The sequence below is a fragment of the Heterocephalus glaber genome, unplaced genomic scaffold, assembly GCF_053883595.1.
Source record: "Heterocephalus glaber isolate CG9 unplaced genomic scaffold, H.glaber_assembly_v1.0 deba00001673, whole genome shotgun sequence".
Classification (NCBI taxonomy): domain Eukaryota; kingdom Metazoa; phylum Chordata; class Mammalia; order Rodentia; family Bathyergidae; genus Heterocephalus; species Heterocephalus glaber.
This window is the reverse complement of record NW_028258410.1, coordinates 16,924,541-16,945,592: the sequence shown is the minus strand read 5'-3', so window position 1 is coordinate 16,945,592 and position 21,052 is coordinate 16,924,541. Positions and strand designations below refer to the sequence as shown.

General features: G+C 43.3%; 1 long non-coding RNA gene across 2 annotated transcripts in view; it reads left to right on the top strand.

Annotated features, from left to right (window-relative positions):
• The first annotated feature begins 6,907 nt into the window (after positions 1-6,907).
• LOC110344560 (uncharacterized) overlaps positions 6,908-21,052 on the top strand; it is a 32,597-nt gene continuing 18,452 nt past the window's right edge. For both annotated transcript variants that reach the window (XR_002387201.2, XR_015446048.1), the window contains exon 1: positions 6,908-7,107. This is a non-coding gene — a long non-coding RNA (uncharacterized LOC110344560). The remainder of the gene's footprint in view (positions 7,108-21,052) is intronic.

Here is a 21,052-nt window from a genome sequence, read left to right as displayed (position 1 = left end):
TAAACATATATTTTGGAAAAGAAAGCATATATTTTGGCCTCTTGAAATTTTCCACAGCCAACTTTTGTGCTGTTTATTTAAAAAATTATTTTGCATAGTTTCTATTGCTACGCCTCTAATATATTTCCTTCTGCAATACCTAATTTGCTATTAATCCCATTCAATGTATTTTTTTCATATCAAATTGTACAGTTTTCATATTTAAGATGAAATTTGCTTTGTTTCCTAAGAAAATCATGTTGCACATCTCAACTAAACCTTTTGAAAATATGAAATAGTTATAAGCTCTACATTTTAATGCCCTTGTCAGCAAATTCTAACATCAGTGTCAGTTCTGGGTCATTTCAATTGATTGATTTGCTCCTGATTTTGAATCTTATATTATTGCTACTTTAACACATAATTATTGGTTGGATGGCAGGCATGAATTGTACTGTCTTGGACAGTGGTTTATTGTCTACATTTATAATTGAAGAAAATCCTAAACTTTATAAGAAGTTGCTGAAAGTAAGGATGTAAATTTTTTCCCTTCGGTTCTCATAGTTGCTCTGAATGCTGTCCTTGAATGCCTTAGTGATATGTACACTCTAGGTTAAAAACAGCATTTCAGAAGTTAGATGAACATTTTAGAAAAGTTCCTAACTATGTGTTGTTTAGTTTAGTGTGTACTAGAAAGCAGTATAACCAGTACCTCACAGCCATAACTTCATGTGTATTATTGCTAAGGATCAAGCTGAATGTTTAAGAAGGAGTCACTTACAGTTGATTTAAAAATAAATATTAAGAAAATAATATAACAGATGCTACAGGGAATGACAAAAACTGTGACTATGGACTACAAATGATATGGTTTAGGTAACTGTCCATGTCCCACCTTACCCTGTGTTCTTCTAGCCATAAAAGCACCCATCATTCAGCACTGTATCGCCAGAATTTAGTACAAAGAAATTCCAAGTCTGGTGCTTTGATGATGAGGAAACTTGCGTATGTATAGTCAGTGCCACCAAAGGTTCCGAAGGTTTCCTTTTGTCAGTCCTGGTGCTCTACAACAAAAATAGCTGATATTCGCTGAGCATTTCATATGTGCAGCCATGGTTATAAGCACTTTCTATCAATTCATTGATAAAAGTTTTTGAAACAGCCCTATGAATTATGTCCTATTAACTCAGCTTCACATGTGGTTAGCCGTTTAAGAAGACTCCACTTTTCCAGGGAGGAATCTGCGTGTTGCTGAGTCCATATCCTTACTGTTACGCTGCTCTGCTTTCACTGCCAGGCTTGTGGGCGTGGAGGTGGGCCTGTGTACCCCACAGTGTGCTGACCCTTCAGACCCAGCGCTGCACTCACACCAAGGTTTTGTTTTTCCTGGGATGCCCTAGCCTGGGGCCAAAAACAGTGAGGACAAGGGAGCTGGGCCATTTCTGCCAGTGCGGGACTCCTTTATGGGCAATCTTTGTTGAGGGACTTCCTACCAGCTCTGCCACCACTTTCTCAGAACTGCAGTGTGGTCCATGGCTGTTCCTACTAATCCTCCTTCCTCTCTGCTCTCCTTTGTCAGCATCAGACCTGCATCACATGCTGCAATCTTTCAATGCCCACTCTTTTTTTTTTTTGTACCTGGGATCGAACTCAGGACCTTGTGCTTGCGAGGCCAGTGCAGTGCCACTGAGCTCCATCCCCGGCCCTCAATGCCCACTCTTGCTTCTTCGCCTCTCATCATTTCTTGCCTGTTTAATCCCATCTTTGCATTTTCTTCCCAGAGCACTTGAACTGATACAGTTTTCTATACTTTTCTTCACAGTGCGTATCATGCACTGTAATTCTAAATTCACTTGTTTGATCATTTAACTATGCTGTGTCTCTCCAGATGACTGTAAATTCCGTGAGAGTGATATCTTCTTCTCTTTTGCTTTCCATTGTATCCCTGACTTTTACCACAATGCTTGGCACAAATCATTGCTCCAGAATTGATGGGTGGCTGGACAAAGCCACATCTAGCTGGCTCCAAATTCAGTCTATTCACTAGGAGTTCATTTTATGTCTTAGTTAGGCAGATAGACTCCGGATAGTTGAGTTGTTGCAAAATTCATGTTTCATGAGGTGCATTCAAGTTCAAAAGATGAAAATTAAAACCATATGACTTACACTTTAAATTTTTCTTATTTTATCTGAGTACTTTATTGTGAAAAATTTAAGTGCATAGCAAAGCAGAAAGAAATTTCAGTGAAAAATTGTAAATTTACCTTTAGATTCCATTGCAAACATACTACACTTTGTTTTTATCTTTTCATCCACTAGTCCGTCTGATGTTTCTGACTCATTTTAAAGAAAGTTGCCACCAGTATATTTCTGCCTAACTGCTTTAACATTTATATCATTAGCTAGGGTTCATTGTTTATTTGTAACTTTTTCTTTGCTATAAAATTTACCTATAATCAGTACACAAATCTTAAGTGTATACTTGATGTGGTTTGACAACTGGGCACATCTGTGTAGCTCAAACTCCTATTAAAATTTAGAACACTATCATTATCCCAGAAATGTTTTTTCCAGTCAAACCTGCACCACTTCCCCAGAGGCAACCATTTTTCTGATTTTTTCCCTCCTAGATTCATTTTGTTTGTTCTAAAGCCTCACATACTGTACTCCTTTGAGTAAATCTTCATGTTGCTCTTTGGCTTCACGTATGTAGATGGATTCCCATTTTCCATGACACTCAGAGCATGGCTTCCTCCTTTCTGTGCTTTTGCTCGGAATTGTGGTGGACTATTGCTTCATCTGCCCAGCCTCTCTTCTGCTCCTCTGGTCACATCAGATTCCTGCCATGTCTGAATAGTCCCTCAGTTCTCCATGTGTCTCTGTTGGGCTTTCAATAACAACAGTTCCCTGCCTCCTTGCCCTCAGTGCTGGCCAATCATATTCCCTCACTCTTTCTTTGAGTAATTACTTCCTCGTAATAAATAAGTTGAGCATATGACTTTCAAAGTTTTAACTATGAAAAATTTCAAATCTATAGGCAAGTTAAAAAAAACACGTGACTGCCCTTGTACTAATCACCTAGATTCTACAGTGAATGTTTAGCTACACATACTTGACCATGTACCCTTTCAACTCTCTGCTCACCCACATTCCATTTGATGGTATTGGGACACATTTCAAAGTCAGCTGTAGGCATCGGTAAAGTTTACACTGGAACACTTCAGGATAGGAATTGTTAACTAGAATTCTTAGAATTTCTTGACAGTGTGTATGATTCCTTGAATCTCAAAGTTGAACTTGGCATGGGATTTGAAGTGAGGGTCATTCAGAATATGATTTTTGAATCTCTTCTTTCCTTTTCTCTTATAGCAGCTACCTGCAAAGCAAGTTTGTTAAGTAGGGCATCTACTTAAGTTCCCAGAAGAAAAGATTTATTCTCCCCCAAATAATTTCAGTGTTAGTCAGCATTCTACTTCCAGCATTATGTTGTAGCAATTTTGGGGGGTTTTTAGATTTTCAAGAGAATGAATCATGGAGGGGAATCTCTTAGGCAAAGCCAGATCCTAGCTATTTTTGTTCACTTTGCAGGGAAAAGTTGGACTCCTGTGTTCACAAAAAAGGAAAGAACAAGGGGGAAAAGAGCCGCTTTTGTTTTTGGTTTAAGAGTCTTTCTTAACAAGGAATAATGAACATCAACATCCAGTTATTCAGTAAACCAATTAAATTAAATTAGCACAGCCAGGAAACAAAGGAGCAATCTTTCAACTCTTCCATTTGTACTATAGACTCAGCAGTCATAATATGAGACAGAAGAGTAACAATACAGTTGGTAAAGACAATTAATATTAATTTTTAATTTTTTTATCCAGCTAAAATCCTTAAAATCCTCCCTCCCTGACAGCTCTAGGGTATTATTTCTCTTTTCAGTCATGATAAAATTGAGATAAAATTAGCTTCTTGTGTTTTTCCCATTGCTGGTTTATGTTCAAGGTTGTGTCTTTAAAACAGGTTTAACTAACCGGCTTCCCCTGGAGGCTTTCCTATCATTCATGCTGGTTAACCGTAACGAGGAAGGGCCATCCCAGCACAGTAAAGGAGGCTGGCTTAGAGAGTGGTCTTAGGTCGAGAATTATTATTGCTGGAGGCCTCCATGATCTGGTTATGGGTTTCTGCAAACCCTGTGGGCTCGTATGATAATGCTTTTTCTGCACTATTATTGTTAGAAGGCATTAAATCAGTCAGATTCATGAGCAACAAGAGGTCAATGTCTGATTGAAATTCATAAGGTCAAAAAGGAAACTAAAAATCAATTTATAAGATATGAAGATTTAGGTTCAAACTATATCCATGAGCAATAAAATTTCACATCCATAAATGTAAGAAAATCAGTTATTAAACTTGAGGGGGAAAGAAGACTTATTAAGTTTTACACACACATAAGGCAGCTAACACATAATTTTATCAGACATTACTGAAATCCTGTGTGTAATATAAGCGATGATGGGCTAAAATGCTAAATGGTTTAGCACTAAATTATTAAGTGATGTATCCCTAAGGTATTAAGCAGATAGCAAATGCAGAGCAGGTGTCTCTCCCTGCAAGACTTGATCAGTGGTTTAAGTGCATATTGGTAACAAATGCACTTCAGAGGGAAAATAATATTAGTAATATTTTTGCTGCATGAAAGCCTGGTGTCAAGATGACTAAAAGCTTCTCCCTGACAAAGAAATGTTCATTTTTTTTCATTTTTTTAAAGGAAAAAAATTAAGCATGTTAAATGTTGGTCCCTAGGGAGCGAAAGGGGAGCTCTAGAGGGATTTGAGCATTTCCTCATTTCTTCCCCTCTGACATCTCTGCATGCAAAAAAAATTTTTTTATACATATATAAAATGAATGGAAAAGAAGATTTATCTCCCTGATGCAGTAAAAATGGAAAATATGAACACAGTTAGTGTAGCAAAATAAAAAGATAATTTTGCCGGAATGAGTGCAAAGAAAACTTTATGACAGCAAACATTTGCATAAAAAATACAGTGCAGAAGCACCCTGTAGTTAATACTCTAACTCTTTGTTTTGCTTGCTCTTTATTCCATTCTACTAATAAAAAGGAATCCAAACCTTCTGATGGTCTCCTTGGCGGTCAGAGGCTGTGGTTGAAAATTAAATAGCAGAAATGTGTGTTTACAGATGAACTGAGAGCAGACCCTGTATGAACCCTGTATGCTGGAGATGGTTTATGGAAATATGAAGTTAACTGGGGTTCTCTGTCCCTCAAGAGTCAGATAAGCTCAAACTCAGATCTGTTTACTGGGAAAGTCTGGGGCCCTCCCCTTAAATTCCACAGATTTCTACAAGGCTAATTTGTTGTTGTTGTTATTTATCATTTGTGGATCTGAATGCTGGGTTTGCTGCATTATAGATAGTCCCTGACTTAATATTGGTTTTTGACTGAATGCATTTTTGATTTTACATTTGAGCCAAAGGGATAATGCCTTCAGTAAAAACTGTACTTAAGGGCTGGGGATTTAGCTCAGTGGTTTTGCTGCCTGCTGCACAAGCTCAAGGACTGGAGTTCGATCCCTTTTAATTTTTCAGTCTTTCTTTCTGGACCAGCAATGTGTGGTATGATACTGTCATGCAGTGCTGGGCAGTTGCAGCTATCACAGTCAGTGCTGTGAACATGAGGACAAATACGACTTCTTGGTGCATTGAGTGGCTGTCATGGTGTTTATGGGTAGGAGGTACTGAATACATTTTTGGCTTACAGCAATTTCAGCATGGGTTGATCCAGAGGTAACCTGTTATGGCTTGTATCTAGATGTTCCCTCAATGCCTCCTACAGTCATAGGGAAGATTTTTTTGGAGGTGGCTGGATCTAGGGTCTATGATGCTGAGATTAAGGGTGTCCACCCTCGATGTGGGTGGGTGCCCAAAGTGGAGGTAGGGTGGATGAAATATAAAGGCCTGCTTGGCTGCAGCTGCTGCATTGCTGCTGGCTGTCTTCTGCCTGCCCTGCTTTGCCATGGACTGTTTCTCCTCTGCGATGCCCCTCTGCCAGGCCACCCTGCCTTGGAGCCAGCCGACTATGGACTGAAACCTCTACAAACTGTGAGCTAAATAAACCTTTCCTCCTTTAGATTTGGGTGCTGGGTATTTTGTCTCAGCAATGAGAGAAAAGTAACTAAGACACAATCCTATTGTAAGTTGAGGACCAACCTACTTGATTTATGAAGAGCTTCATTATTCTACCCTGTTTAATGCCGGGGATCAAACTCCTGACCTTGCGGTTGTGAGCCAGGCTCCAGAACCACTGAGCTAAATCCCTGGCCCTACCCTGTTTTGATCTATGTGGGACTAGGTGTTGAGCTGAGCTCTTTATTGAATGATGCATATTCTCACACACACATGAATTCACACACTCTCCACTCAGAGAAGTTATGTAGGAATGTAAATGCAACTGATGTGTGAAAGTTTGCATAATCTTCACTTTCCAGTTAGAGACCAGTGGTTGTGAGAGGGTCAGCAATTGCTCCAGGCTCTGTGGCTTTGTGTGTTGCGCTGGGAATCCACATAGACTGGCTGATTCCAAGTCCATGGTCTAGACTTCCAGTCTCCTGTTGCTTTAGACAGAGACCAACAAACTGTGCACCACAAGTCAAATTCAGCCTTCCACTTTCTTTTATAAATAAAGTTTTATTGGAACACAGCCGTGAGACCCAACTTAGCAAAACCAGCACCATGTTGAGAACATTCTCCTCCATTCTGCAAATATGTGACTTCCAGCTGCACTCTGTCTCCTGGGAGAAAACCCCACCCCTAACTGATAAACAGAAACTGTGTTTCAGGTGATCTGCAACAAACAGTTACCCAGGGGAATGGGAGGAGGGATTTTTTCTGTGGGTTTTTCCTTTAAATATGCAGACCTCATTTCAGTTAGGGCCTTTGTCCTCCGACTTGGTTGGAGTGCACATGGGTCCTGGCCAGAAAATAAAGTTCTCTAGTAAGATCCCAGGACGGTGTCATGCTTTGAGAGTGTGTTGCTAATCTAATTCGAGGACAAGGTCCAACGCAGCCATTCCTGTTCACTTACATCCAATCTGTGTCTACTTTCCCACCACCACGGCCAGGGTGAGTAGTTGTGGCAGAGATTGCTGGCTTGCAAAGCATCAACCATGTATTATTTGGCCCTTTACAAAAATATTTGCTGATCTCTGTTTTAGGTGATAGAAGAGTATGTACTTCATGGACAAGTGCTTTTATGAATATTAACAGGTGTGACGTGAGTTTTTTAAAAAGATGTTTTGTGATCAAGTGAGTCAGGGGATTCTGGTTTAGACAGTCTCCAGGTTCTTCTCCAGAGCCTCTCATGCACTGATGCATGCAGGTTATCTTCAGAAGGCCACAGAGTGTGTAGTATGACTTCACTCAGAACACGGTGCACTGCTGTGTGAATAACACTTTATAGGACACATTTGAGAAAGGCTGAGGTGGGTGATAATCCACGGACTAGAACTCCAAAGTCTGTCATTAGAATGCCTGGGTTTTGCTTGGGAAGGTGACTTGAGAAAAGCAGAATTTATCATTTGTGATTTATGATTGATTAATTTAATGTAATCTCTAATCTTACTTTCAAAAAAGGTTCTCAGGCTGTGGTCTAAAAGATCATTAAAATTTTTCATCATCTGGGCAGAAGCTAATCTTTTTTTGACTTATGGAAAAAATAACCCAACAGAAAGAATTTTTTTCATTTATTTTCCTTCCTATAAATCGTTCTTGAGGCTGTCTCTATCAAGAGGTGACCCACAGGATAAACAAGAATCAAATGATTATTGACTAAAGGATGGGAAATGGCAGACCTTCTTTAGTTTAATAATTTGGTTTTTGAAGGAAAGGTATTTATGTTTGCTGCTTGCATTGTGTAGTCATTTTCTGCCTGACAGGTTGCTCTCTTTGCGTGTGGTAGAACTATGTACCATGTATATGGTGGTGTTCTGCAAATACCACACACAGCTTTCAGGGGCCCCAAGTGGCCTTGGGAGGCTGGGACAACAGTGTCCAACGTTGGATGACAGGGTCACTCCCCATTCATCTTGTTACACATAACAAAAGCACAACACCAACTTGCAGTAATTGACTTATATAACCTGGTGTTGGGGCTGCTGTGGCTTCAGGCATGGCTGTTTCCAGGAGCTCAAATGACAACACCAGGACTTTGTTTCTCCTCACTTTTTTTTTTGTTTGTTTCCTTTGATTATTCTCATGGGTGCATAAGGATATTGGCATAGCCAGCTCAGTAGAGGTAAAGATTTCATATTTTCTTTTACAACTTTATATGTGTTCCTAAGACTGTTTTTGATCATGCCTGGGTCATCTGCTCAATTGTAGACCAATCACCATGTCCAGGAAAAGGCATTTTGATTGGCCAGTCTGGGTCTCATGATCAGATGCATGGCAAGAAAGGGACTTCCTGTGTTTGCTAGTCCTTTGTCCAACCGAAGTGGGATGTTCCCAAAAGAAGAGGAAAGATTCTGTTGCCAGAACAAAAGGAAAAGTTATTAAGACATCTGTAATCGAGTGTAGAAGACATTGGCACTGAAGTCAGAGAGGATACTGATTTGAAAATCAAGGGCCACACTAGAATGTGAGTTTTGTGAGGCCAGAGTTTTACTGACCACTTCTGAACAGTACGTGACACGAAGTACACACTCAGTTGAGTGAATGGCGCACGCCAATGCACCATGGGAATGAGGAACTTGATAGCAAATATCACGAGTATCTTGGTATGATGTGGTACAGGACGAAATGCCCACACTTGTTTAATCTTCCCATGGAGAGGTGGTGTCCGTTTCCCCACTGTGTGCGTCTGATTTGGGAATGTCGCCTGCCTTGGACAATGGGCCATGAGCCAACAGCAGAAGCAGGTGCCTTCTGAAAAGCTCTCGTGCGCAAGGTGTTCTCTTGCAGCCCCTGGGACTTGGCCATCACAGGCTGAGCCTGAACTCACAGCTGGAACATGAGAGGCAATGTGGAAGAGTTCAGGGGGCCTGCAGCCCACAGCCCAGCAGCCTCCTGCTACCCCATAACCAACCCCAGATGCCCTGTTGCTTCTCAGCTGAGACCAAGGAACCTGCCCGGACCAGCAGGTCCCAGCCCCATGCTGGTTACAGACTCAGGAACTAGATAAAGGATCGTATTTCAAACTACCGAGTTTCAAAGGAGGTTTGTGAGGCCAAAATGCCAGCTGAGACAAGTAGATAGTTCTTGAGAGAGAAGAGAGATACTGTTGGAGTCCAATCCCCTGGCGTCACATATTTTTCTTGATATTGGTCTCAGTTTTAAACCTTGAGGATTTCAAGCCTTCAAGTTCATGCTTCAGTTTTCCTTTTCCCTGGTGTGCAAATATATGCCTCACATTTGCATTTTGATCAGTCTTTCTGTATTTCCTTGCCACATTTTCAATGGAGGAGGACAGAGTGCTTTATAATTATTAGCATTATTTTATTGTCACATATATATATCTTGGTTAATGCCGACATGATTGTTCTTGCCAGTGTGACCTGAGTTAAGGATTTTCACAGCCGGGTATTGATCATTTGTGTAACTGTGTGAGGAAGGAAATACAATTCCCTTTCTGCCTTTGAGAAATCAAAGCAGTGAGGAGGAAGGGATGAGGTAAACAAAAAATCAAAGCACGTGTGCTATTTTAAGAGACACAGCCTTCCTCTTTCCCCTTAAAGAGAGAAGCGATTATTGTTTAGGGAGTTTCTATTATAATAAACAGCAATAAAATGGTTTGTTTGGGAGTTCAAAAAGATACATGTTTTGAAATGATTTCCAGGTAAAGTTTTCTAAAATTGCTCATGCTTTATTATGCTGTGTGCATTTTTATTATATTAAAGTATAAATTATATTACATTGCATTATAAATTGTTATTAAAATGATCTGCAGCATAACTAGCAGGAACTTAAATATAACTGTAAAAACTGAAATAAAAATCTATTAATGCAATAAACCCACTTAATAAAAGTTGCTTTCATATTCAAAAACAAAATATGAAGGCATGCCTCCGATGTGGGAGTCAAAAATGAGGGAATAAATTAGCGAAGGTTAAGAACCTTGTAGCAGCTGACTAACAAAGCTCTAGGGGATTATAAAATTTCATGCTCTTGTAATAAAAAGGATAAAGGATTGGCTAGAAGACCACTGAAAGTTAAAATAAATGAACATAAAGGAGATGAAAAAGTCTGACATGACTGAGACCACTAATGTGTAAAGACTAAAGAGAGGGCATTAAAGTGTTAGAGACTAGAATTAAATGCAAAATGAATTCTGGTAGTAGATTAATAGAAAATTATAAAGGTAAATGAGTTTGGTTTCATGGTTTCAGAAAACTTTATATATCTCATTATTTTTCTTAGCACTTCAGAAGCAGGGAAAGACAAATTAAAATCTGGCACTAACCATATCGAAGAGTGGTGGAAGTGCCAATTATCCCCAGTGCTCCCCCCATTCCCTGTAATTGATCTTCAGTTGTGAGGTGTCATAAGAAAGCCCCAAATAAAGCAAAAGTTTCCATGTTCCTTTGCTCCTAAGTGGGGCCATGAACCTAAGTTCTTGTTCAATTAGTTGTAAGAGGAAATGACAATATCTGGGAAATGTATTTAAAAGGAGGTGATGGGTGCTTCCTTGCCTCCTCCTCCTTCCTTCCTGATGCTCGGAATTTTGATATGATAGCTGGTGCTCCAGCAATAATTTTGGGTCATGAAATGAGGATGGGAACAGACGCTACATGGTGGAGTAACAAGGCAGAAAGAGGTCTCTCTCTCTCTCTCTCTCTCTCTCTCTCTCTCTCTCTGCTTGCTGTACATAATGCATTCATCAGGGGGAGTTGGCACATGTACATAGCACATCTTTATTTTTTTTACCTTCCCATCTCTAGTTCCCCTCCCAGCAGAGGTGATCTGAACTAGGACAGAGCGGGCTTCTACTGTCCCCGGCCTGTAGCCCTGCTGGCTCCCCACGTCACAGTGAAGGCGGTGGTGGGTTCCCCGGATGTGACTGCCTTTGAATGGGTGTTGGTTCCAGGAACGAATGGCTCCCTGTCAAGCCCCGGTCTGCTCCAAATTCCCTGCGAGAGCTGCCTAGGGAGAAAGACCTGGTGGAGACACTGGGGTTTGTTTTAAATCCAAATTTGCTTGGAAGCGACAGAGGATTTTGGTTGCATTACAGATCGATATCATCAGCTGTTTTGCAAGGTTGGTTTTTGTCATATTTTCTTAAGATCAGAAAGTGTCTCTTAATGAGGACAAAGGGGTTTTACTCTTGCTTGTCCGTGGTGGCTTTGGAGGAAGGGTAAGGGACTCTGTGTAGCAGGGGTGGCTGGAGCTCCCTGTGACCCCCCTTAGCCTCTCCACTGCCCGAAGCAAATTTGCTCTCGGTTCTCTTCGCCTCTACCTTTCCCAAGCCAATGAACCAGAATGGCTGAAATGGCACCTGGCTGCCTTGGAGGAAACACCCAGTACCTGTGCTATCGGTAAGATTTGCCTTTAATCTAGAGTGGATTTTCCAAGCCATTAGAACGACTGCTGAGTCCAGAAATTCTTCTAAGATGGATGAGGGTGGACTTTCTCAGAACCGTTTACGGGGAGTGTCTTTTGGCCTTTGTTTTACTGGGTCCCCCGGAAGCCTTCACACCTTGTACCCCTTCCTCTGCAACCCCCTGTGCCTCCTTCGGGTACCCACGGGGCTCCCTCTTCTTAGGAAACCTCTGTCTTCGCGGGGATTAGCTTACACTCCAGTCCCTCTCGGTCTTCCTCTCGCCTTTCCCCCTCTCTCCCTTCCTTCCACAGTATTCATTGTCCACTCTGTGTAGGCCTCGCCTGGCCACTAGAAAGATGGTAGGCAACAAAGCGTATGAAAACACAATTTCAGACTTATGCCAATTTTCTCGAACTTGGACTGTCCTTAAGAAATAATCATTTACAACTTTGCTAAGGTCCAGCTTTGATTCATGAAAGTGAATTTAGGGCCCTTCTTAGTCAACTAGGATGGAGACTGTACTTGGCCCCTGACCTCCCTTCTCAGCTACCGGAGAAACTCTCGTGACACCAACAACAATGATAAGAAGAACAATTACGATTTGGCTGCTGGTGACAAATATGTCACGAAAAAGAAAGCCTACAGGTGGTGGAAGTAGAGGGGTCAATGGGAGATAGAAAAACTCTATCTCAAAGAATGGGGGTTAAGGGCCAGGGATTTAGCTCAGTGGCTCCACCGCCTGCCTCTCAAGCCCAAGGTCCCCAGTTTGATCCCTGATACCAAAAAAAAAAAAGAATGGGGATATTCACGAAGGATATCATTCAGGCAGGGCCAGATCCTGCAGCAGCAAACCCTCCCATGTGTCAGTGGCTTAACACACCAACGTTTGTTTTCTTATCATGCTACACATCCAGCAAGTCATCTATATGAAGTGGTTTTGGTTTCCCAAAAGACCTAAGGTGGAGGAAGTGACACTTCAACAGCAGCTCTTGTGGCTGAAACTAGGGACCTGCACGCCAGGGCAACTCACTGGATGTGACACCTGTAGCTTCTGCCTGCATCTCCTTGGCTAAGGCAAAGCCCACATTCATTCCTGCCTCCGAGGTGAGGGGGGAGCCCTATCCTACCGTCCCACATGTGCCTGAGAAGCAGGCTCGCTGTGGAGCAGCACCAATGTATTTGGCTGTATATGCTCTGGACCCTCAGGCTGCCAGTTCCTCCCACTGTGCAAGTGGCTCCTCAAAGCAGAAACCTCACACACAGTTCCCCATCACCACATCCAGCCCTGGCCTTGGCACATAGTAGCTCTTCAGTAAATGCTGGCTGTGTTGGATTGAAGCCTCTCAGGATTTATTGGTAAAATTTTCAGCCTTAATTAGTGACAAAAAAGAAATTCTTTCTAGGAGTTTATAAATTATTTACCTTACAAACCCTTCTGAGTTCTTCAAGCGCAGTGTAAATAATTTACATTCATACTTGTGTGATTTCAAATTTGTTTATTAATGTTATCTTGGAGATAGAAAACAAGCTAAGTGAAACTGCACTAACTTATTTTGCAAATCTTTCTGAATAAGAAAACAAGGTGCTTTTCTTCTTACGTGAAAATATTACTGACCCACAACTAGCAGGTTGTGAAGGCCTAGTTCTTTCCCAATGGTAAGCAAATCTTCCTGTTTCCCTAAGCATTCACTCATTCACCATTTATCGAGTTCCTACTATATTCCAGGTACTGAATTAATTCTTAGAATCTACACTGCTCAGTATATCCAGCCTAGACGCTCCTGAACTTTGGCCCCACATCTCCCATATCTCCACGTGAATAGATCTCATACATGGCTCAAACTTGACATGTTCTAAATGGAACCATGACATTCCAGCCTCCCACCTAACAGTTCCAGAAGGATTTTCCCATCTCAGTAATTGGGAACTCCAATTGCTTGAGCCATAAATCTTACACACAGCCTTGATTTTGTGCCTTCCCTTACTCCCTGCATCCAATCTGAGGTCTTCTTAGCACTACCTTGAAAACATGTCCATAATATGATCACTATTTACCATGTCCACTGACACCACTGGGAGTCAACATGCTGTAATTATTCATCTGGTTCATTTTTAATAAGCCAATTGGGCCTCTTTTCTTTACCTCTGGCTCCTACACTGGCCTCTGCTGCACTTTGTTCAGAACTTTTCAGTGGCTTCCGTGTCATGCTAAAGAAAAGACAATGTCAATGTCCTCCAGTGGCCTATCAGGTCCTACAGGATCTGCATCCTTGTCCCCCAACTGCTGAAATTGTCCCACCTCCCATGACCCCATTGCTCTTCCTGTCTCTCCTGCTGCAGACACAGAAAGCTCTGAGCCTCCTCTGAACATCCCAAGCAGGCTCCAGCCTCAGACCTCTGTACACACTGTTTTCTCTGACCCATGTGTTCTCCTTGACACAACCACTGCCTGTTCTTCTCATTCCTCCAGGTCTCTTCTCAAATGTCACCTTACTGCCGAGGATGCCCTCAACCTTCTAACTGCTAACACAGCAGCTCTTGTCCCACCGTCCCCCAGCAGGGTCCATTTCCTTTATTCTGCTTTTTCTCCATAATTCCTCTCATTGTTGGTTCCATTGTATATTTACCTGTTTACATTTTACTCCTATTTACCATTTCTAGAGTTTAAAGCTATGAGGGCTATTATTTGATTATTTCCTTCTGTGCTGTACTAGCAGGTGTTTGTATTGTGATTGGGACAAACCATCTGAGATCGGAAGCTTACAGGTGGAAGTTACCACATGGTTTCAGGGGATGCAGTCCATGGTCAGTTGGCTCCAAGGCAGGAACATCATGGGGGAAGGGTATGGTGGAAGGGTATGGCGGAGGAGAGCTGCTTGGTTCAGTGGTGGCTGAGAAGCAGAGCCATGGGATAACACTAGAGGGAAGAAGTAAGGGACCAAACATAGACCCAAAGTCACACCTCCATGACCCACCCAGACACTCAGAAGTGTGCTTTACTAATCTCATCAGCAATCCCCAAATCAATCAAGTTGACAATTAAGCCTGATGGTCACTGTGCTCAATAAAAATTTGTTAGAGAAATAAATTATATCTTATTTAATTGTTTACAAATGCTTTCTTATCAGTAAGACCTATTCGTTTTCCAACTGAACCACACAGAGTCTGGCTGGATCCTTCGGCCCTCCTCTTGCTCCCAAAGGAAAGTGGGTCAGGGAACAGATGGCTGTAAAGTGGGAGCTGTGTTTGATGCCTCCAGCTTTCCCCAGGGGCTTCCTGCAGAACTCTAGTCTCCCAAAGGTGGCCTTTGAGCAAAAGTGTTCATGGCTTGATGTCTCGTGCAAACTTAGAAATGCAGATTCTGGCGCCTCATCCCAGACCGACTGAACCAGAAGGTGCATTTGAACATGAAGGGGCCGGTGCTTCTTTCCCTGTAAAATCCACATGAATCACTGGGGACCTAGTTAAAATGCACCCTGGGGGAGCTGCATCCCCGTGTCCTGTCACCCCACCACTCCCTCTGAGGCTAACACAAAGCCACCTCCTGTGCATGTGGCTTTTCCTGCGTTACTTCACAGGGACAGGCCTTTGCTCTTGATTTCTTCTGCCTTCTAAAAATTCTCACATCTCAGTTTGGGTGCCCCCTCTCCTCCACGAAGCCGGCCTAGATTTCTAGAACGGACCCAGTGCTCCCCATCTTTCGGCCACATCTGAGCTGGGGTGACATCCGCACCCCATCGCCCTCCTAGTGATGTCTACTTGGATTTCTTCCCCTCTGTGGTCCTGGGAGCTGCCCGAGGAGCCTCCTCACCTCTGAATGCCCAGAACTGGAGCCTTTCCGGGATACATTGTAGGTAATTATCTGCATTAATCTCTGAAACTGAAGCCAAAACCATGAATCCGAAGCACCCCTGCAAGTCCCCCATAAGGACAGCCATCCAGATGCAAGGCTAGTATAAACAAGTAAAAACTGAGGGTTTATTTTTAAAAGCAGTTGGTGTAAAGAGCTCAGAGAAACATCAAAAGCCCGCCTTTTTCCCCGCTTCTAACAATGTGTGACTCTTCAAGGTAGAAAAATGTAATCTTAGGAAGAATAGAGCAGGGATAGATTGAAAGCTGAACGTTTTGAACATGGCCTGTGTGGCTGCCCGGGACGCAGGACCAAGACCGCAGAGGGGCGAGGCCTCGCTCTTGGTCCAGCTCAGCGTGGTCTGAGGATTTCTCAGGGTGAGTAATGTGTGTGCATTTTAATGACCGCAAGAATAAAACATCATCGCCCTGTTGAGGCTCAGACTATCATAAATTTCCTGATTTGGTGTTTTTATTGAAGAAAAAGTGAGGCGGGTAAAGCGAAAGCAGGCCGGCAGCACAGGGCCAGGGGGCCTAGGAATGGTCATGCTGGGAAAGACTTGCAGGAGCAGCCCCAGGCCCTGGCGTGCACCCTCGCTCAGCCTGCCGGCCCCGGGCTTCTCTGTGAGCTGCAGGACCTGCTCGCCTGCTCAGCATTGCCCTTGGTCCACGGTGAAGCTGGGCCAACGCGATTCTCCTTCCCAAGAGAGCTTGGAATGGGAACTAAAGCAACTCACTGAGGCTCTGAGTGTGGGTTGGCCTTTGAACTTTGTTGTTCTGGGGTTACCATACAATGCTCTGTGGACAGGGGAGCTAAGAAGGCAGCTGTGAGCGCCAGTACACGAGGAGAGAGCGAGCGGAGGGGAGAACAGAGGGGATGCACACAGAAAGGGAGAAGCGGGAGGTAGAGGGCCTGGCCGCTTGGGTCCCTGCACTCGAGTCCTTCCTGGTCTAGCTTGGGTTTTAGGAGCCACCCTACCACCCTGGTGAGAAATCTCTACCCACCAACTCCTTCCCTCCCAGGATTTTTGTGTTAGGCCCAGTGTTCTTCCTGTTCCTTGTGAAAATCCTCTCTCGATGGCTACCGAGAAGGAAGTTAGCTGCATTGGGCCTCAGTGGCTTCATTCGGAAAATGGCAAAAGAGACCCAGTGTTTTCAGCGTGCCAGACACGGGCCCTGGAGAAAGAGAAGATCTGACCCGAAGTGGTAGGGACTTGCGTGGAGCTCCCTTCCGTACTGTCTTCCGGTCTTTCCGAGTACGTATCAAGGAGAAAGGTGGTGTGGTTCTCGTGTGTTTTTAGTGCTTTTCTGATGCATATTCATCTCTCTTTAACAAGGAGAAATGAAATATCAAAGCTGTAATAGCCAGAAAGAAAAAAGTATTTTTAATTGAATTTATCTTTTACTACTGTGATTCATCATGAAAACACTTATTTTAATGCTAGTTTTTGAGACAGAAGTTTCTCTAAAAATAACTTTCAAATAAAGGAGACCAAGCTAGCTAATTCCTTACCTTGGAATTCCAAGTATAACTGGAGAATGATGGAAATAGGAAGGCGCCATGCGGCAGGCGGCCCAGTAATAATTACTGCACCCAAGAATTGTCACTAGATGCCCAAATCAGTGGGCAAAGTCAAGGTGAGAAATGCGATGTGTCCACAGTGCCATAGTCTAAAGGAATGTGCTCAGAATACACAAACAAAGTACAAAGGCAGAAATCGGAGATTTATAGGGGAGAGACTGCTCACAGTCTCCATAAAGTAACCAAAGCGAGCAGCAGTTCTGCTCCCGAGGAGACGCCCTGAGAAGCACAGAGCTGCCGCAGTGTTTTCATCAAAATGCTACCTGCACCTGGACGTGGGGGCCACGCTGTCATCCCAGCACTCTGGGAAACTGAGGCTGGAGGCCCCCAAGTGTGAGTCCCATCTGGACAGATTAGTGACTTAGTGAGACCTGTTCCTTCTAAATTTAAAAAGAAAGAAGGAAAGGAAGGAAAGAAATAGGAAGAAAGTAAGGAAGGAAAAGAAAGGAAGGAAGGAAGGAAGGAAGGAAGGAAAGAAGGAAAAGGCTGGGAAATGTAGCTCAGTGTGAAGTTCCTGGTTTCGGTCTTCAGTACTAAAACCAAACCAAGCCGAGCCAAACCCAAACACGCTTCAACCTAATGGCCAGAGAGCACCAGGGCAGCCTCCAAAGGAGGTATTTTGCAGTGCAACTAACTGGACAGTGTTCTTCAAACATGCCAAGGCCGTGGGAGGCAAAGAAAGACCAAGGAGCCATGGACTTGTCCCGGACTGGCGACGGGAAGACAGGACAGTCACATGCAGTTCTGGATTGGGTCCGGGTCCGGGTCCTGAGGAGAAACGCCTCTAGCACTGCCAACACTTTGGGTCCTGGGTCTTTCCTGGGTCTCCAGGAAAGAGATGGTGATGAGTACTTGCTGATAATTGAGTGAGATCCATAAATTACATATTACCGTTTTGGTGTTAATTCCCCGTTTTCAATAATTGGGCCGTGGTTTTGTAAAGTGGAAGCATTGGGAAGTCTGAGGGACAAGTGTGCATGAATACTGCCTTCACCTCCTCTTTCTCCAAGTCTGAAGTTATTTGACAGAAAAAGCTAAAAGGAAAATCCCCCCAATTGCATTTCCCCTCTTCATCCTGCTAGTAGGGACAGTTTTGGCCCCCAGGGCGACTTAGGACAGTGTCTGGAGACATTTTTAGTTGTCACAACTTGGGGAGGGCGCTACCAGCACCCGGTGAGTGGAAGCTGGGACGCAGCTCAACATCCCACAGTGCTGTCATCGGCTCCCAATATCACTCATGTTGAGACTCTGAATCCCTGCTTCCGAGCAACTTAGTTTAAAAAATATATGAAGACGAGGAATATGAAGAGAAAGAATAGAACAGGAGTGATGTGAATATATTGTGCACCGGGCATATGAGTGTCTGAACCTCACTAGACTCTGATTTTTGCATTTCTACCTGCTCTCACATTTTTGGATTCTGTGAGTTTGGGGTCAGGGCCACTCAAGGTTAGAGGTGCTAAGTGGGAGCTTTGTGAACAGCCATCATTAGTAAACTATTTCCTTCCCTTCCCTTGCTCCAAAGTGAACGCATCAATCTGACCATTTCTATTTATTTGTTTAATTAATTATTTATTTATTTGGTACCGGGGATCGAACTCGGGACCTTGTGCTTGCGAGGTAGGCGATGGAACCACTGAGCTAAATCCCCGGCCCAATTTGACCATTTCTAATGAGAGAGGATAATATTGCGTGGATGTGGCTTGCTGTCAGCCACTGACTGGTGGGCTCAGAAAAGAAACAATTCTTCATTAATTAACCTTCACTTTCTATGTAGATTCACTCATTGAGATGCAGGTAATTAAACCAAGGTCATTTCAAGGACTGACAGGCAAAAACCCCCCAGCAGTTGGAAAGTGGTGGAGATTTTGGGTAGAGGACGTGGAATTCTATTTTTATCCTTGTGCAGAACTGCAGAATCATCTTTTCTTGACTTTTAAATAATCTAACCTTTTTTTTTGTTTAAGTGGGAAATTCTTAAGTTCACCTCAAAGCCATATCTCAGGAATTTTTAAAGATTTAGGTTATAGATACCTCCTGTGGGTTTTAGAAATAAGTGTTCAAGTAAAAATTTAACTTAAGGGAGGTAAGCCATGAAAAGGGAAGAAAATAAAATTATGTTGGGGAGAGGAAAGCACACTTTTAGGGGGCAAGAGGTAGAGTTTGCAGTTGCCATTTATCTCTATTTGAGCTATATGCATCCTGATTTTTATTACTTATACTATTTGGCCTAGATAATTAAGAACATGGACTTAGGGGTAGGAAGATGTGAATTACATAGATATGAATTCATCCTCGGCCCCAAACTTAGACTGTGGGACATTCATTTCCCTCATGTGTTTGGCCTTGATTTTCTCATCTGCTAAATGGGTCTAATGCTGGTCCTTACTTCTAGTGTTGCTAGCAAGAGTAGGTAAAATACGGCCAACTCACTAGGAAGAACCTGTTCTCAGGGTGCTCAGAAATGGTAGTCACCTCATAAATCATGTTTGGTACGTGTCAAACACTATTGTAAGGGCTTTTCTGCCTCCCATCAGCCTTCTTCTAAGCTAGGTACTGTTATTGGCGGTATTATTGCAGCTGTTTTATAGGTGAGGGGATTGAGACAGAGAGGACAAGTAATTATTTCGAGGCAACACAGCCTCTCAGAGTTGGGACTTGAAGCCCCTGGACCATGCTACCTGTGTGAATTGTTACCCTTATGAATTCATCTTCCATGGTGCTTTAAGACAACATTGTGAACGTGAACACATTCCAGAATCCTTCTCTTATGGGAAGAGACATTTCTCAGGGGTGGGGAGGTATTGGACACTTTGAGGCCAACAGCAGCCTTATCACGGTGTCAGGGAAAGCACCTTGTACCGGCTGCTGAGAAGCATCGCCACCTTGTGGGAGGCCGAGGGATGACAGGGCAGCCTGGCTACCCGTCAAGCATTGCTGTGCTCCCTTTTCCACCCTGGCTCCTAAAATTTGCTTCTAAAGAAAGAGCTTTGCCATGTCATAGTCTCCAAGCCATTTCTGATCCTGACAGGAGTGCACTTGGAATTGATGCGCCAGATTAAAGTCAGTATTACAATAGAGGCCAGTGACGTTTGGCTTATTAGTAACCTTAGAGGACATTATAAGAATTTCTCAGCTTGCCCTGCTAAGCGCTTTCCTTTAGTGATAAAGAAGAAATGCTTAATTTGTTAAACATATACAGAATCTGAAGTAGGGCCATTCAGTGTATCTAATATCACTTGCAGTTATTAAAATCAGTTGTTATCTGTTTAAACAGGTCATAAAAAAGTAAAACCCAAAATAAAGGACTGACTCCTTCCCTCCTGTGATGCTGTATTTAATACATGTTCCAAATTCTGACTGAGAATCGGGGCAGACCAGAGGTCGGAGTCTGGCTGCTGTCAGTGTTCTCGCCACCTCACAGGCAGGGGCTTTGCAGCGTTCGCACCAAACTCTGGGGACCAAGCTCATCCCCCCACACCTCGGATAGCGTTTTCTCACCCCGCGCTCATTTCCGGCCCCCGGGCCCTGCCGACGCCGCCCAGACCCAGGGCGTGCATCTCGTTTATGACGCCTTTGCTTCCTTCCTCTTCTTGTGCTTCTTCCTCGTTTCCCTAATTTTCCCACTGTGTGATCTCCCGAGGTGCACACAGTCTGATGTGCTATAAGCCAATTCACTCTGCATAATGCCTTTGGCGCTCAGCTCAAATTCCTTACCACAGAGGAGAAATATGGCTTTATTTTTTGAAGAACAGAATGTATTTTACTAATCTAAAACTAACGGAGTGCTACTGCAGTATGAGTTTGTAATGAGCTGAGCATTGCAGACATGTATGGAACTCTCTCCTTCTCCTCGAGCTCGGTGCCCGGTACGTGCCCGTACACGCGCCTGTGTGCATCTTAACCTCTCTGGGCTCAGCATCACCGCTGTGAAGTGGGTGGATGATAATGCAGAGCTCCAGACTTGGTTTCATAATTCTGAAAACCCAGAGGGTCTCCAAACCAAAAGTGTGTTCATCAGCTACTTGGAAGCAAACCGGAACTCATACAGGGCTATGCATCGTCATTATTTATCTCGTGTAGCACGAAGAGTCAATGTTTTG